Source organism: Miniopterus natalensis, chromosome 2 (genome assembly GCF_054644295.1).
Source record: "Miniopterus natalensis isolate mMinNat1 chromosome 2, mMinNat1.hap1, whole genome shotgun sequence".
Lineage (NCBI taxonomy): Eukaryota > Metazoa > Chordata > Mammalia > Chiroptera > Miniopteridae > Miniopterus > Miniopterus natalensis.
Window position 1 is genome coordinate 136,757,291 of NC_142082.1, and position 14,793 is coordinate 136,772,083.

At 40.0% G+C, this 14,793-nt stretch overlaps 1 protein-coding gene and 1 pseudogene across 8 annotated transcripts in view; one reads left to right on the forward strand and one right to left on the reverse strand.

Moving 5' to 3' along the window:
* Window positions 1-14,793, forward strand: part of R3HDM2 (R3H domain containing 2) — a 141,795-nt gene that overhangs the window by 50,433 nt on the left and 76,569 nt on the right. The window lies entirely within an intron of this gene.
* Window positions 11,169-11,354, reverse strand: LOC148093832 (cytochrome c oxidase subunit 7C, mitochondrial pseudogene; annotated as a pseudogene).

Consider the following 14,793-nt stretch of genomic DNA (forward strand, 5'->3'; position numbering starts at 1 on the left):
TATGTTGCATGGTCAGATCTGTTAGAGGTGGAAAAATGAATAAAAAAACCTTAAGTGCGATGTACCCTCAATACTAGAGGATAATTAGTAAAAGTCCAAATTGATGTTGAATCTAGAACTTGGTGGTATATAAAATAGAAGTTTACCCCCTTCTAATTTTTTCTTAAAATCTTGTCTTCCGTATTGAATTTTCTTTTTCTGTAACTACGATTGCTGAGTTGCACTAATATTTATTAGCTCTCGTTACCATATTTGCCAAGTTCCTGAAAAATGCTTGTTTTTTGAAAAACACATTAGAATTCTGGCATCTGTTTTGAGTGACAGTTTCAGCAGCATCCTATGTTGCAAAGGGCTTGGGAATTTGTTGACACAAGTCCATTTTCTCTGACTCCTGATTCTCCCACCTAGGCTCTGTAGCCTGTGGTCTATTTTTAAATTCGACTGCTGTGCTCTGTATTGCAGTAGTTCTTTTCTTGAATTATTTATCATTGTTTGGAGCTGAATAGAGCAGTGTGTTTTTTCACCACTGCTCATTAGAACCCATGTGTCTGTCTTCAGCTTGGTTGACAGATTTGGTTCATGTTAAATCCCACTGGTCCATTCTAGGAAGGCTGCAAAGCAGTGTGGGAACAGATCACAATCTGTGATATACTGTAAGAGCATTCAGACTTTTAGATTATTATTTTGTTTTGGCCACAGTGAGAAAGATAGAAGTTATGCCATGTTCTTCCCTTAAACTGCTCAAAGGTAGAGATTGTGCTATGTTGATTATTGTGATGACATTTATTTAATGTTTTTTACAGTTGTAATTTTAGGAGAGTTGAAGGAGGAATCCCTATGAAAAGCACAGCATTGAATTTAGATTTATTTAGTTATAAATATGACTATTTTGGAGCAGTTTTAAATTCTCTGGTCTTGGTGTATGGGTTGTGGGGGATTCATTTTATTTAGTTGGGAAGTATTCTCCTTACCTGTTCTCCCACCTTTTAACAGACTCTAGGCATGGAAGAAGGATGGCAGAACCTAAGAGTGATACAGTTAGTTTGAATGATACTTCTTTTCTGTTTTCCGATGCATCAGAACTGGTGTTTCTCTTTTGTCATCATCTTTTCTCCTGCATCCTGTTTTTCATGAAAATATTTTTCTCTTTTTCGATGTTGCTGCTTTTTCCCCCTCTGTGATGTATGCGCACACTATTACTTTTGTATTTTTTATATTTAAAAATATTTTCTTACATCACTGTAGGTGGAAAGGGAATACCTGTCAATCATTCAGGCATTAGAGAACAGAAAAATTGTATGTACCCTTACCCTGTTGGCCAGCTCTGAATTTGTTAGTACCTTACCTGTTCTCCCACCTTTTAATATACTCTAGGCTTGGAAAAAGAATCTATACCTTTAAAAAAAGGTATAGATTTGGTTTTCATTCTTGGAGTAATGATGAAATACTTTTGTTTTATACCAGAACAAGGTTTTTGGCCTTCTTTTGCTGGTTCTGGTCCATGCCTTTGGCTGAGAAACTGGTATCTCACTGCTCAGTGATTCCAGTTATATTATTATTATTATCATCATCATCACTTATTCCCCTGTAATAGTGGCTCTAAGTTGCATAAATCCTGCATTTGTCAGCAGGACCGTAGGACAGCCCCATTCACAGACTGTTCTGACATTTCATTAAACTCAGTTCTTGGTACTGCATCAGCCAGGTTAAACTAAACTAAATTTACTGTCCCTTGTGCTTTTGCTGTTCTCTAAGTTATCTTTATTCCCTCTTTGCCAATACATTTCCATAAGTCCTTGAAAGCTCCATTGCAAAAGTATGTTCTTTAGGAAACTTAGGGGGAAATCAGAGATGAATGGACTTGTTTTTCTCATTGTTTTGAATTTCTGTTGGTTTTAATTTCACATATATTTTTTAAAATTCCAGATTTCAATTGAAAGGGCAAGAGCAAGTATCTTGTTTTCTGTGGAATTTTATGAACTGTTCCTACTGCTCTCGGCACATGGTTGGCAGCTACCTACCTGCCTTACAACAGGGCAGACTCATTGGATGATAGGGTATCAATGTAGGGAAAGAGGAATTGTAAGTATTGGAGATTCTCAATTTTGTATCTTTTAGAATGGTAAGAATATGAAGACTTTATTCTCTTACTTTGAATTATATTTTGGATACTAAAATATTACAGATTACAAGTTGAAAGTCCAAAACGACATGCTTGGTTTCGAAAATAGCCAAGTTTTGTCTGTATAACAAAGTTAGAGCATATTTATTACTGGCATGCCAGGAAGATGGCTGGCTTACTTGAGCCAAAGTCTATCCCTGACAGTCTGATGATGTAGTTCTTCATCCTTAATAAATTTGAGGTCACATTAGTCTACTGTGAAAGTCTTTTAGGTGACATTCAGAACCAGAATTGCATGTTATCGGCACGGCTGTTAGCCTTATTTCCAACCCCCCGCCCCCCCCGACACTTTTCGTGAAAGTTGGGTTTACCTTAGAGATCTTAATTCAGAACTAGAGTCCCTGACCTTTTTAGAAGTAGAGCTATGTTTCATTTCCTGATACTTTTTGGATCATTTAATGGTGTTAAGATGCTGGAATGTAGGGGTAGGGAAGGGAGAAAAGCTACCTGAGGCTTCTTTGCCTAATACTCTGTATGAAATCAATCTCTTACTGCCTTCTTAGCCCCACCCCAGCCATGCCTGGTGAATCCTCAGTCCCAAAGCTGCTGACTATTTGCAAATTAGGGAACAGTCCCCTCACTTCTGGTTCCAATTGCAGAGTTCAAGGGTCCCCCATGACCACCCTTCGGTTCAGTAATTTGCTAGGACACATAGAACTCACTGAAAGCTGTTACACTCAAAGTATGGTTTATTTCAGCAAAAGGATGTTAATTAAAATCAGCCAATGGAAGAGATACATGAGACAGAGTTCAGGAGGGTTCCAAATGCTGAGCTTCCAGTTTTCCTCTCAGTGGAGTCATGGAAAGCGTTAACTATTTCTGGCAGTGATATCTGACAACACACATGTAGTATTGCCAACTGAATAACCTCATTCAAACCTTGATGTTCAGAGTTTTTGTTGAGACTCCATCACATAGATATGATTGACTACCTATATAAGCTGACCTCAGTCTCCAGCCACTCCTGAAGTCAAACTGATACTGTGACCCAAAGTCTCCACCATAAATCACATTGTTAGGCTATCTGGCCTAGCTTAAAGCTCCCAGTAAACAAAGACTTTTAACATGCAGGACATTTCAATGGTTAAGTATTACTTTCAGGGAGCTGCTGCTCTAACCACTGAGCAAACCTGGCTAGGGCGACAAGGTTAAATTCTTTACTACACACACTGCTAGTTTAATCTTGGGCCCAGCCAAGAGAAATTCGAAGGAAATGAGTTTACATTTTTTTGAACCATGCAAATTTATTTTTTGGTCAAAAAGTTAAATATGCATAAATTTAATAAGAAAATAAATCCAAGTTGATAGAGAGCCCAGACCCCTGAGAGGAGCTGCCTCAGCTCATCCATGGTGTAACATACCTCAGCTGTAGCTTCAGAAAATTCCCAAAGATAGATTGCCAATAAACATGAGCTAATAATAATATCACAAATAAACAAGTCACTGTGAACAAGTGTAAAGCAGAAACAACTGATTCAGACCCACAGAAACTTCAGATATTGAAATTATTTTATGTACAATATAAAATAAGTATATTTAATGGAATAGAAGAGGAAAAACTATGAATAAGAAATGAAAATAAAGCAAAATTGGTTGGGTTGTAAAATAAGGACTTAGATATTTTACAAATAAAAATATATAATAATTGAATGTTAAAAACCCAGTGGAAGGGAGCTTAAGTTCTTGTCATGGTAGAGTAACAAGCTGATTTATGCTCCTGCCTTAAACAAGTAACTGGAAAAAGTATATTTTAAAAACTGTTTTAGACATTGGATAAGGGGTAACACAGAACAGTGATACCTGAGAGAAGTGAAACAAACAACTTGAGCCCTATGATGGCCCCACCTTTTGGCCTGAACATTTTCAGGCTGTAGCACCGAGGATGGGAAGGGATACCCAAATAGAACTGGCAGTCTCTCTGAGGTGAGGAGACAGGTAAAAGTTCAGGAAAGTCAAGGCAGCTAGAATTTGTGGGTAGAGTATTTGAGAGAAGAGGGCTTTGCACAGAGAGAGCAAGATGTTTCCCTGAAACCTGCAGTCTCGTACAGTAGCCGCTAACCACATGTGGACATTTAAATAAAAATTTATTTTTCTCAGTTGCCCTAACCACATTTCTAGTGCTCAGCAGCCACAATTCTATCATCACAGAAAGTTGTATTGGACTTTAGTGCCTTAGATTCTTTAGCTAAGTGCTAATCATTTCATGATTAGTGACAAAATTAACCCAAGGCTAGAAAAGGACCACTGGAAAGCATTAGATAGAATAGTCCCTGTTATAGAGGGCCATACATATGTTGTGTTTCCACTAGCTAGAGTAGAAACACCCTCTAACACCTGAGACATTGTTGAGTCCTTAGAAGGGTATTGCCTCATAATGGTGTCAAATTTAGCCCTCGTCTAAAGGATTTACCTAATAAAGTATAAGAGCAAGCCTCACAAGGATTAAGTTGTTTTCAAATCACTAATTCCTAAAACAAAATTCAAAATTAAGAAAAAATTTTAAAACTCCAGCAAATAATGCAAAATTTACAACATTTGGCATCCAATCACAAATTATCAGGTATACAAAGAAGCAAAGAATACAGTGCATGTTGAGGAGAACAACCAGTCACTAGAACTAGGCCTAGAAATGACATAGATGATAGAATTAGTAGTAGACAGGACATTGTAACAGTTATAACTTTTTCATATGTTTGAAAGCTAGATGAAAGATTGTGCATATTAAATAGAGACATGGAAGATAAAAAAATGACCCAAATCAAACTTCTAAAGATAAAAATTTTAATTTCTGAAATTAAAAATATAGTAGACAGGATTAACAGAAGATAGGCATTGCAGAAGAAAAAAATTAATGAACTTTAAGACAGCAATGGGAACATCCAAAATAAAACATAAGAAAAAGATAAAAATAATTATATGGTGATAAATGAATGATGAATGAGCAGTGGAACATCAGGCTGTCTAAGAATACATGTAGCTCTGGCTGGTGTGGCTCGGTTGAGTGTCGCCCGATGCACCAAAAAGTCACTGGTTCAATTCCCGGTCAGGGCACATGCCCAGGTTGTGGGCTCCATTCCCAGTAGTGGGTGTGCAGGAGGCAGCCGATCAATGTTTCTCACACTGATGTTTCTCTCTCTTTCCCTCTCCCTTCCTCTCTCTCTAAAGTCAATAAAAACATATTTTTAAAAACACACACGTGTAATTGGAGTCTCAGGAATGTGGGGGTGGGGATGGAAAAATATTTGATGAAGTAATGACAGCATGTTTTCTAAATTTAATGAAAACTATAAACTCACAGATCGAAAAAGCTCATTTAAGATTTTCTCTCATCACTGGTTTTCAAGCAGTTTGATTATGATAGCTTTGGTGTAGCTGTTTATGAGTTCTTTGAGCTGCTTGGATTCATTAGGACCCAAAACAGAAAAATCATGAAGAGAGCTATATCAAAGCACATATTAATCAAGTTGCTTAAAACTAGTGAAAAGAGAGAGTCTTCAAAGCAGACAAAAAAGCAGCACCATACACACATATTATATACAGAGGTGTTATAGGCTGAATTGTGTCTCCCCAAATTTGTATGTTGGGGTTAAGCCTGAGTACCTCAGAATGTGACTGTATTTGAAGAAAAGGCCTTTAAAGAGTCGATAAAGTTAAAATGAGGCTGTTAGGGAGGACCCACATCCAGTCTGACTGTGTCCTTATCAGATGAGGAAATTTGGATATACAAAGGGACACCAGAGGTCTGCATGCACAAAGGAAAGTCCATATAAAGACACAGTGAGAAGATTGCCACCAACAAGCCAAGGAGAGAGGACTCAGGAGAAACTAAACCTATGGACACTTTGATATTGGACTTACAGCCTCCAAACTGTGAAAAAATAAACAACATTTAGGCCATCTAGTCTGTGTCACTTTCTTATGACATCCCTAGCAGACTAATATACAAGGTAAGAATTGTGGCAAACTTTTCATCAGAACTCAGGCAAAATGGAAGATACTGGAGTGGTAACATTAAAGTGCTAAATGGGAAAAAAACCCTATAAACCTAAAATTATATATGCAGTGGAAATACCTTTCAAAATTGAAGAGGAAAATATACAGAATAGGCAAATGTCTAGGGTCAGAAAGTACATTCATGGTTGCTTAGAGCTGAGGATTGGGAGAAAATGGGGAGCTATCGCTAATGGGTATAGGGTTTCTTTTTGGAGTAATGAAAAATTATCTAAAATTGATTTAGCTGATGGAAGCACAACTCTGAATATACTAAAGCCATTAAATTATGCACTTTAAATGGGCAAATTGTATGGTATATGAATTTTATCACAATAAAATAATGAAGGTGAGCCCTGGCCAGTTTTGCTCAGTGGTTAGAGCATTGACCTGCAAACCGAAGGGTCTCAGGTTCATTCCCCCGCCCCTGTCTGGGTGCGTGCCTCTCTCACATCGATGTTTCTCTCTCTCCCCTTCCCTCTGCTCCCCCCCCCCCCATTTTCTCTAAAAAAATCAATGAAAAAAATGTCCTCGGGTAAGGATTAACAATAAAATAAAATAATGAAGATGAAATAAAGCCTTTTAAAATATACAAGATGTATGGCAGAGTAGGTAAGTGCGGTACTTGCATCCTCCCACAACCACATTAAAACTACAACTAAACTATAGAACAACCGTCATTCAGAACTGCCTGAAATCTAGCTAAACAGAAGTTCTATAACTAGGATATGAAGAAGCCATGTCAAGACTGGTACGACAGGTGGAGACTTGGAACAGGCTGATCCCACACCCATTTGTGGTGGTTAAAAATTGGGAGGGATATCTCAGCTGCAGAGGTCTTCCCTGAGACGTGAAGGTTCCAGCCTCACACCAGATCCCAAATCCCAGAGTTCCAGTGCCAGGAAGAGAAGATCCCATAACTCTGGCTGGGAAAACCAGTGGGTATTGTGGCTGGGTAAGATGGAGGCTGCTGGAGTCCCAGGCATTCCTCTTAAAGATCTCAGGCATGATCTTACTTGGGTGTGCTTGCTCTGAGCTCCAGTGCTGGAGCAGCAGCTTGAAAGGCATGAGGGACATATAAGGAGGAACTGAATTGTCTGGCATTGGGGCGTTCTCCTAGACAGAGTGCAGGCAGAGGCCATTGTTCCTTTTCTGAGCCCTGCTCTAACAGAGCCAGCAGCTGAGTACCATATCTGAGTCTTCATCAACCTGGGTAACACTGTTTGGCCTGCTCTTGTGATTAGCAAAGACCCTACCTAACCCAACTTTCGGGCCCACCCAAGCTGTTTCCATGGTTTGTCTACAAATGGCCTGTCTTGAGTCGTGCTTTAGATTTACCTAAAATCTCTCAAACAAGATGAATCTGACCTCAGCATGCCACATACCTCTTGCTCAGTGGCTCCAGGCCTGGCAATAGTGGCAGCTAGCCTCAGTTCACAGCTTGGCCTCTCATGGGCATGTCCAAGCCCAACACAAGTAGCAGCCATATGAAGATCTCTCTGTAGCTCCTTTCAGGTGGCCCTGGGCAGGGCACAGACAGTGGCTGAACTTGACCTCCCAGGAGGCTCCAGAGCCAGCACACCCAGTGGACAGCTTCAGACCACTTTGAAGTATCACCCAGTCACTTCCATGAGTGACACACTGAAGATGCTGACTCAGCAGGCACCAGCACCCTGTTGAATCAAGCCCTGTTCCATGGGATCTGCTGCTGCACAGTAGATCCTCCATGATAGTGGTGGCCAGTCCTCACAGCTGATTGGTCTAGGGGGGTAAATCCCTTCCATTGATGTGTCAACAGCAATCAAGGCTCAACTACAATAAGAGGATGTACATGTCCCACATTGGACAATGTTACACCTGGAGTGCCTAGCTTGGGTGACCCAGGAGGCTGTGCTCCTGTGCCCTACAGTACACCTATATAAAGCCACTCTACCAAGACCAGGAGAAGTAGCAGCTCTACCTAATACATAGAACCAAACACAGGGAGGCAGTCAAATGAGGAGACAAAAAAACAGGTCCCGAATGAAAGAACAGAAGGAAAATCCAGAAGAACTAAACAAAATGGAGATAAGCAATCTATTAGATGCAGAGTTCAAAACACTGGTTGTAAGGATGCTCAGTGAACTTAGGGGGAGAGTAGATGAATTTAGTGGAACTTCAACAATGAGGAAACAAAAATGGAGGTAGAAAACATAAAAAAAGAACCAGTAAGAATGAACCAGTCACTAACTGAAATAAAGTATACAATATAGGGAATCAGTAGAGTAGATGAAGCAGAGGATCAAGTCAGTCATTTAGAGGATAAAGAATTAGAAAACTAAATCAAAAAGAAGAAAAATTTGAGGATAGTATAAGTGTTGGGGACAACTTCAAGCATATCAACATTCGCATCATGGGGACACAAAAAGGAGAAGATAGCAAGGAATTGAAAACCCATGTGAAAAAAATAATGATGGGAAAATTCCCTAACCTGGTGAAGGAAATTGACATACAAGCCCAGGAAGCACAGAGAGTCCCAAACAAGATGAACCCAAAGAGGTCCACATCAAGACACATCATACATAATTAAAGTGCCAAAGGTTAAAAACAGAGAATTCCTCCCAGCAGGCGTGGCTCAGCAGTTGAGCATTGATCTATGATCCAAGAGATCGAGGTTTGATTCCCAGTCAGGGCACATGCCTGGGTTGTGGGCTGGATCCCCAGTAGAGGGCGTGCAGGAGGCAGCCGATCAATGACTCTCTCATCATTGATGTTTCTCTCTCTCCCTCTCTCTGAAATCAGTAAAGATATATTTCAAACAAACAAACAAGGGCATTGTTAAAAGCAACAAGAGAAAAGCAGTTACCTACAAGGGAGCTCCCATAAAACTATCAGCTTATTTCTCAGCAGAATTTTTGCAGGGCAGAAGAGATTGGCATGAAGTACTCAAAGTAATGAAAAGCAATGACCTACAACTTAGATTACTCTGCCTAGTGAAGCTGTTATTTAGAGCTGAAGAACAGATAAAGAGCTTCCCAGATAAAAAACTGAAGGAGTTTATTACCACCAAACCAGTATTACAAAAAATGTTAAAGGGCCCTGAAGAAGAAAAAAGGTTCAAAACCCTGGCTGGTGTGGCCCAGTTGGTTGGAGTGTCATCCCATACACCCAAAAGTCGAGGGTTGATTCCTGGTCAGGACACATATCCAGGTTCCCAGTTCCATTCCTGGGTGGGGGCATATGGGAGGCAACCAATTGATGTTTCTCTCTCTCTCTTTCCCCCCTTTCCTTCCCTCTCTCCCTCTCCCTAAAAATCAATAAATATGTCCTTGGGTGAGGGTTGAAATTTTTCTTTATAAAGATAAAAAATATGAATAATAAAATGGCAATAAATACATATCTATTGACGATTCCTTTAAATGCTGTGGATTAAGTGGTTCAATCAAAAGACATATGGTGGCTGAATGGATAGCACGATTTACATATGCTTTCTACAGGAGACTCACTTCAGATTATAAAAACACACAAACTGCCCTAGCTGGTTTGGCTGAATGGTTAGAGTGTCAGCCTGCTAACTGAAGGGTCCCAGGTTCGATTCCTGCCAAGGGCACACACGTATGTCTGTTGAAGGCTCATTCCCCACCCTGAGTCAGGGAGGCAACCAGTTGATATGTCTCACATCGATGTTTCTCTCTTTCTCTCTCTCTCCCTCTCTCCCCCCTTCCCTCCCTCCCTCCCTTCCACTCTCTCTGGAAAGCAATGGAAAAAATATCCTAGGGTGAGGAATAAAAAAAAACAAAACACAAACTGAAAGTAAATGGATGGAAAAGGTATTTAATGAAAATAAAATGAAATAAAAAAAGCTGGAGAAAAGAGACTTCAAAACAAAGGCAATAACAAGAGGCAAAGAAGGACCCAGCAGTTCCACTTCTGGGTATTTATCTGAAGAAACCCAAAACACTAAATTGAAAAGACATGTACATCCATAAGTTCATTGCAGCATTATTTACAAATAGCCAAGATATGGAAGCAGCCTAAGTGTCCATCAGTAGATGAATGGATAAAGAAGTGGTGCATGTATACAATGTAATATGACTCAGCCATAAAAAGAATGAAACCTTGCCAAGTGCAGCAACATGGATTGACCAAGGGGGTACTGTGCTGAGTGAAATAAATCATACGGAGAAAGACAAATGCCAGATGATTTCACTTATATGTGGAATCTAAAAAAATAAATTAACAAGCAGAACAGAAACAGACTGATAGATACAGAGAACACTTAGACAGTTGCCAGATGGGAGGGAGGTTGGAGAATGGGTGAAAAAGGTGAAGGGATTAAGTACAAGTTGGCAGTTACAGATTAGTCATGAGGATGTAAAGTACAGCATAGAAAATACAGTAAATATTGTATTAACTTTGTATGGTGTCAGATAGGTACTAGATTTATCGAGGTGATCACTTGGTAAGTTATAAATGTCTAATCACTGGGTTGTTTACCTGAAATGAATATAATATTGTACATAAACTCTAATTGAAAAATAAAAAATATGTATTTAAATAAATAAAAATATACAAGAGCTGATAGAATTTTTTTCACTTTTTTGTTGGTATTAATCCTCACTCGAGGATATTTTTTTCATTTCTCTTTAGAGGGAATGGAAGGGAGGGAGAAAGGTGGAGAGAGAGAGAGACATCAATGTGAGAGAGACACATCAATTGATTGCCTCCTGCATGTGGGACAGGGATCAAACCTGCAACCCAGGTACATGCCCTTGATCGGTACTCAAACCCTAGACCTTTTGGTGCTTGGACTGACGCTCTAACCACTGAGCCAAACCCGCAAGGGCCTTTTTCACAGTTTGTATTTCAGAGAAGAAGCATTAAGGATTCATGCCCTAAGTTTATTTGCAAACACATCTAGTATGCTAAGTTCAACAGTTTGATCCATTTTTCAAACAGATTACCCCTCTTAAAATGCTCTTCTTTATTTCTGTTTCATGGATTAACTAAAACATACTCATTTTTTAAGCAGTTGGTGTCTTACTATGAAGAAAGGTGCGGCAAATCCAGATAGAAAGTATATAGTCTTAACTAGTGACTGCCATTTGTTTTCCACTGAAAATGGCAAATATTTCCTTGGGCCCTCATAGTCACTCCTTTGGACCACAAAGGTTGTGAACCTCTGAATGCTCGGTGCCGACATAGTGCTGTTGGAAGCTCTGTGAAAGGAGCAGAGACTGAAAGTGGAAGAAATGACAGTATCACACCAAGTTCTCTTTTTTTTCACGACCTCATTGCCCTACATCACAAGAGCTGATAGAATTAAACATCATCAAACTGCCACCACAAGAAATGTTAAAGGCAGGATAAAACTATATACCAGGTGAAAATTTAAACCTACACAAGAGTGAGAATCAGAAATCTATATAGAAAATAGTTTTTTAAAAAGCCACTTAAAAGATAATTGACTTTAAAACAAAAATAATAAAACTGTTGTGGAATTTATAACATGTAGAAATAAAATGTATGACAGCAATTCTCCCAAGTGGTTGGGGGAGATGAAATAGAAGTGTACTGTTCTAATGTTCTTATATGAAGGTAGATTGTGTTAAGTTAAAGATGTATACCCTAAATCCTAAAGAAACCACATTAGAAAAAAAGCAAAGAGGTGTAGTTAATAAGCCACTAAAGGAGATAAAACTGAATCACAAAAATGCTTAATTAATCTAAAAGATGTCCAGAAAAGAGAAGACGAATTGATCGGACAAATAGAAAACAAATAGCAAGATAGTTGGTTTAAATCCAACCATATCAATAATCACATTACGTGCAAAAGATCTAAACACTACAATTACTAAGTGGAAATTATCAAATTGCATTTATTTTTTATTTTTATTTTATTTTATTTTATTTTTTAGAATTTAGGTGGAGATGCAGAGGGTTGAGGCTCTGGAGGAGCTGCAACAACCCCCCTCACCATCCAGCGATTTTTATTATGAGCTACAGAAAGACAGGTGTGAGAGATAGTGATCAGTAGAAACCATAAAATGTGCAAAAACAGGTGGCTTTGTTCTGAGAACTATATGCTTAACATTTTCCTTAAGGTCATAACTCTCCTGGGGGCAAGCTTCCTGGAACGATAAGGATCTGTTTTCAGTTCCTAGCAGAAATGTTTCCCTCTTTTCAAGGGGACATCTGCAATTCTGGGAAGCTTGCTAACCAATTCCTTCAGAGTTCGTTTGTTGTTTGCTGATCTTTTCCTACATTTCCCCCTTTTTGTTTTTGCTGAATTTGATGAAGCAGGAAAGAGAAAGCAGCTGCTTTCTGCTGTCCTTTGGTGATTAAGTTTTGCGATCAGTGAGCTCCTCTCCAGACTGTGTGGAAATAACAGCAAGCATGGCAAGGAAAAGGGTAGTTGCATTTGCTGGCTGTCCAGCCTCTTGCAACACTTGTTCAGCTTTCTGATTCATCTTCTTTAGTTGGCCCCAAGTAGGAACCGTAGCCCTTTGTGTTTGAGGCAAAGGGACAGTGATGGTTTGTGCATGAAGATCTAACTTCTGCATGGTTTGAGTTAAGTTGTCAAATTCACGCCTCCTTCTCTTGCTCATGTCTAATTTTGATTTCCCTTACGGGCGTCCAATACTTCTGTTGACCGAGACTGTCGCTGTGGACCCTGCTCGCTGCGCCAATTGTACTCACGGGATGCGAAGAAACTTGAGACACGGAGAATGTAGAAGTTAGGTGGAGATGCAGAGGGCTGAGGCTCTGGAGGAGCTGCAACCTATTTTTTATTTTTATTATTACTTTTTTAGTTTATCTTTATCGTTGAGAGTATTACAGGTGTCCCATTTCCCCCCCAAATTGACCCCCTCCACTTCGCTCCCACCCCCTCCCCAGGCCTTCACCCCATTATTAACTGTGTCCATGGGTTATGCATATATGCATATAACTTCTTTGGTTAATCTCTTCCCACCCTCCAACCCCCTTCCCTCTTTCCTCTGAAATACGATCGTCTGTTGCATTCGTCAGTGTCTCTGGATCTATTTAGTTCGTCAGATTCTTTTGTTCATTAGCTTCTTCTTAAATAAGACTCTTCAGCTTTTGCTGAAGTGCTGGTCTGGTGGTGATGAACTCCTTTAGATTTTTCTTATCTGTGAAGCTCTTTATTTGACCTTCAATTCTAAATGATAGCTTTGCTGGGTAGAGCAATCTTGGTTGTAGTTCCATGTTTTTCATCACTTTGAATATTTCTTGCCACTCCCTTCTGGCCTGCAAAGTTTTTTTTGAGAAATCAGCTGACAGTCGTATGGGTGCTCCCTTGTAGGTAACTAACTGCTTTTCTCTTGCTGCTTTTAAGATTCTTTCTTTGTCTTTAACCTTTGGCATTTTAATGATGATGTGTCTTGCTCTGAGCCTCTTTGGGTTCCTCTTGTTTGGGACCCTCTGTGCTTCCTGGACTTGTAAGTCTCTTTCTTTCCCCAGGTAGGGGAAGTTTTTCTGTAATTATTTTTTCAAATAGGTTTTCAATTTCTTGGTCTCTTTCTTCCCCTTCGGCACCCCAGTAATACGAATGTTGGACCTCTTGAAGTTGTCCCAGAGGCTCCTTATACTATTTACATATTTCTTGATTCTTTTTCCTTTTGCTCTTCTGGTTGGGTGTTTTTGTTTCCTCATGTTCCAAAGTGCTGATTTGATTCTTAGTGTCCTCTACTCTACTGTTGATTCCCTGTAAATTATTCTTCATTTCAGTTCCTGTAGCTTTCATTTCAAATTGGTACTTTATTATGTTATCGATTTTCTCAGTTATTTCCCTAATGGTCTACTTAAACATCCTTATAACCAAAATTATGAACTCTGTATCTGTTAGCTTGCTTGGATCTATTTCATTTAGTTCCTCTTCTAGAGATTTCTTCTGTTCTTTCCTTTGTGACATGTTTCTTTGCCTCCACATTTTGGCTGCTTCCAGGTGTTTGTTCCTATGTATTAAGTAGAGCTACTATGTCTCCTGGAATTTGTAGAGTGGCTTTGTGTAGTAGGTGTCCTGTAGGGTCCAGTGGCTCAGCCTCCCCAGTTACCTGAGCTGGGCCTTCTAGGTGCTCTCCTGTGTGGGCTGTACACAGTGTTGTAGTTGAGCCTTGGTTGCTGTTGGCGTCCCTGGGAGGAACTGACCCCCAGGCCAATCAGCTGTGAGGACCAGCTGCAACTACAGTCAAAGAGCTGCTTTTCTGGAGACACCCCTATGGAGCAGGATTTACTTCAGTGGAACTTTGGTGTTCACCAAGTGTGCTCCTTGAGTGTGTCATTCGTGGATGTGATAGGGTTGTAATCCAGCGTGGTCGAGTCTGACCACCAGGTGTACTCTCTGGGGCCTCCGGGGAGGTGCAAAGTCAGCCTGTGCCAGTGCCTTGCCCAGGGCCACCCAGCATGAGCTACACAGAAAACCGTAGATGGCTGCTACTTGTGCTGGGCTTGGAGGCGTCCAAGAGGGGCCAAGCTATGAACCAATGCAGGCTGTCGCTAGTGCCAGGCCTGGGGCCACTTATCAAGAGGTATGGGGCACCCTGAGGCCAGCTACTGCTTGTTTGAGAGATTTTAGGAAAATCCTAAGCATGAGGCTGGAGAGGTCGCTTGTATAGAAAAGC